This window comes from Schistocerca serialis, chromosome 2 (assembly GCF_023864345.2).
Source record: "Schistocerca serialis cubense isolate TAMUIC-IGC-003099 chromosome 2, iqSchSeri2.2, whole genome shotgun sequence".
NCBI lineage: Eukaryota > Metazoa > Arthropoda > Insecta > Orthoptera > Acrididae > Schistocerca > Schistocerca serialis.
The window spans coordinates 409,317,929-409,321,653 of record NC_064639.1 but is presented as its reverse complement, the minus strand read 5'-3'; the positions used below and the strand labels follow the sequence as shown (position 1 = coordinate 409,321,653).

The 3,725-nt window shown below is 44.2% G+C and overlaps 1 non-coding gene across 1 annotated transcript; it reads left to right on the top strand.

The window, feature by feature from the left end:
• The first annotated feature begins 2,378 nt into the window (after nt 1-2,378).
• Trnav-cac (transfer RNA valine (anticodon CAC)) lies at nt 2,379-2,451 on the top strand. Its single transcript has one exon. It is a non-coding gene; the product is annotated as a tRNA-Val (tRNA).
• The last annotated feature ends 1,274 nt before the right edge of the window (nt 2,452-3,725 follow it).

The following is a 3,725-nucleotide window of genomic DNA, read 5'->3' as shown; positions in this document are numbered from 1 at the left end:
GGTTCGAGCTGGTCTTTCCATCGGCGACAGATCTGGGAATCTTGCTGTCCACTGGTGAACGTCATGACGAAGACAGTTCACAAAGACACATGTCATATGTGGACGAGCATTGTCCTCCTGAAAAGGGGCGCCACGATGCTGTTGCACGAGAGGTAACACAAGAGTACGCAGAATGTCCGTGACGTACCGTTGTAACGTCGGAGTTCCCTGAATCAGTGCCATACGCCATGGTTCCCCACACGATGACGCCAGGAGAAATACCACTGTGTCTCTACAAAACATTGGAATGATGGGAATGATGAGGCGTCTACCCACGTCGCGACTGTACCCGCCGACGATGGTAGTGCAGCGCCGCGTTTCATCGCTACACACAATGCGACGTGACTGGCCAGCAGTCTTGATTCCTAGTCACGAAACGCAGTAGCACTACATTCTAGTGTGGCTGTTAGTATTCTCCAGCCAATTTGCGGAATGTCACAGAATGTTGTATCGAGTCTGTTCAAATGGTTCAAATGGCTCTGAGCACTATGGGACTCAACTGCTGAGGTCATTAGTCCCCTAGAACTTAGAACTAGTTAAGCCTAACTAACCTAAGGACATCACAAACATCCATGCCCGAGGCAGGATTCGAACCTGCGACCGTAGCGGTCTTGCGGTTCCAGACTGCAGCGCCTTTAACCGCACGGCCACTTCGGCCGGCTCGAGTCTGTTACTTGTTCTCGGATAGCAGGCATAGATATGGAATTCCTTCCTTGCGGTGGTCAGACGTGGTCGACTGGAACCTGATTACGATTACTCTTGTCTTCAGGTTCCCATGCAAGCCATCATCGGGCCGCTGTCACCTTTGAATGCCCCGTAAAACTGGACATGGCACGATTCGACCAGCCAACAAAATGGAGACCCACAATGATACCATTTTCAAACTCTGTCAGGTGCTGATAACGCAATCTCTTAAGAGTACGCGGAGTCACCCTATCCTTCACAGTGATCAGTATCTGACATTGTTCACGTTCCTTATGTACCCTACCAGATCTTATACCAGTACTAAACAGGAACAATACTAATGCACTCTGGTGGATTTTCTACCTATCACAGAAAATTGCAACTCTACATTATTTACGTAGCCGCCGGTGGTCTGCACATGAAGAAATTTGCATTGACACAGGACCGTATCTTCTGCGCGTTTCTCTTTATTTTCCAGGCAGGATAATATCTCAGTTATCAGATGAAGGACCAGTTTCAGGCAAATCGCTATAAAAATGAAGAAATTAAGAAAGTAAATAGGATCCGTAATAAGGACATTGGCATCTGCAGCTGAGAAAGTCATAAAGCTTAGGGGATCCCGAAGCTGAAGAGTGCACACTAAAAAGCGAAACGAATATATTGCCTTGCGTAGCGATGTTACAGGTACCAGTGACGTCACAACCGGAAGCGCAGCAGTGTAAGGACAGTCCCGTCAACCAGAAGACAGTAATTACAGCCTGACAGTCGCCAGGGGGTACTAGTCTGTAACATAGTGCAGTCTGAACCACGAGATGAGGTGGAAAGCCCGAAATGTTTTTATTGTGTCAGTGTTTGTACATAATTATACAGGAGATGCAGTCTGAAATTTCATCATTCAGCACTGACGTGCTCAGTAATACCGCGATGGGAATAACTGGTGAGAAATTCAGGTGCCGGCGGGACCAGCGGTGACGAGGCATTCCTCGGTTGGCAGCGAGCCACATCCCGATGACACAGTCTGCCGCGGTAAGCCGACGCGAGCGTAACTACGTGCAGGCGTCAGGGCCCTGTGCTTGACGTACAGCTGAGATATTATCAGGGCCTCTCTCCTCGGTGCGTCAGCTAACGGAAATTTCACAGAGGCGCTACAGCAACTGATTACGTAACCACTCGGAACCTACAACGTAACGGCGTTATGGTTTGCATGAAAACTTTACATGACAGATATACCGCTCATATCTGCTCCTTCTACGGATTCTGAAGTTATCCTGCTTGCTATGTTACTTGTGAAACATTCCTGTTCCGTTTTGGATTTGTCATGATATAAAGTGATTACGTGGAAGTAATCTCATCTAAGCAAATTATATATAATAAGTGTTATTCCTTCTGTACTTCACTGTTGCTAGTCATATGAATATTTTGTTTGCTTATTTGAAATAAGAGATTTTGAAACGAATAAGAAACTATTTGTCATGATGGAGAACAATCTGGTCTCAAGTTGCAGCTCGTTCCCAGACATTAACTCGTAGAGCACATTAAGCTTTTGTTACCGATTTAAAAAGCTGCCAGACAAATACTAGAAGTAGACTAAGTTACAAGCAGAAGCGGAGGTTATTGACAGTTGCTACAACTTGTAGGGACCAAACACATGCACCGTTTCCGTAGTGTAGTGGTTATCACGTGCGCCTCACACGCGCAAGGTCCCCGGTTCGATCCCGGGCGGAAACATTATTTTAATTTTCTTCCGGCGTTTTTGGTAGTTTTGGCGCGCAAGAAATAGTCTAAAAACTGTTCAATGTTTGACTTGGCGTTCTCTGTTATGTGAATTAAATTTTTATTCCTTAATCAAGCCAATAGGATCGTTTCTATGATGTTCCGCAGCATTTCTTTCTTCAAAGAGGAATATGTTAGCAGCGAATGTTAAATGTAAAAAAAATATATTTTGAAAGTATCTGGAGTGTAGCCATAAATTGCAGTGAGACATGGACTATAAACAACACTAACGAAACAGCTTTGAAAATATGGTGTTGCAGAAGCCTGCTGGAGTTTATATGGATAGATCGGATAAGCAGCGAATAGCTATAAAATCGAGTCGGGAATAAAATAACATTAAGGCACACTTGAGCAAAAGAGGGGGTAGCGTTAAGGATACATTCTGACGAAACCGTGACTAAAGCAAGCCGTATCTTGTGCTTGTTCGCGCTTCTCCTCCCCGTCGGAGGTTCGAGTCCCCCCTCGGGCGTGGGTGAGTGTGTGTTTTGTCCTTAGCGTAAGTTAGTTTAAGTTAGGTTAAGTAGTGTGTAAGCCTAGGGACCGATGACCTCAGCAGTTCCATAGAACTTACCACAAATTTCCAACTTTTTTCATGTGCTTGTTGAAGGTAGTAGCTATAGAAAGATGAAGAAACATGCATAGGACTAGCGTAGAGAGTTGTATCAAAGCAGTCTTCGGAAGCAGACCCCAACAACAACAAGAACAACAACGACGACGACAACAATAGATATAAAATGTTTTACTTAACTTCGAAATTATCATCTACCCCGATTCACCTCCCAGTTTCCAAGTTATTCAGATAAGTCGTAAAGAACCTTCGTCGTATATCATTTGTTCGTTTTAGCGCCCGGTTACGTAAAACATGAAAAACTGACATTCCAATATCTCAAGTAAGAAAACTAATTTTACTATAAAATTTCTTAGCTTAAAGTTCTCGCCTTTAGGATGAGATGTCATGTAAGACCGGCTGATCTCTTACCTAATGTCTGACAAATTTATGTAATGAACCACAGTTAAATGTTAAAAAAAATCTAGCCTGCAGTTGTTCCAGTTACTAACTCTGCTCTCCAAAAACGTTTGTGTCAACAACTGACTATGTAGATTTGTTTAGCTGTTTCCGCTGTACAGTCTGTTGAGTAAGAGCGTGGTCGGTATGACACACAGAAGGCAAAATATATCGCCTTAATTCCTTCACAGCCCAGTAAAGCGAGCCTTTGCCCTTCATGCAA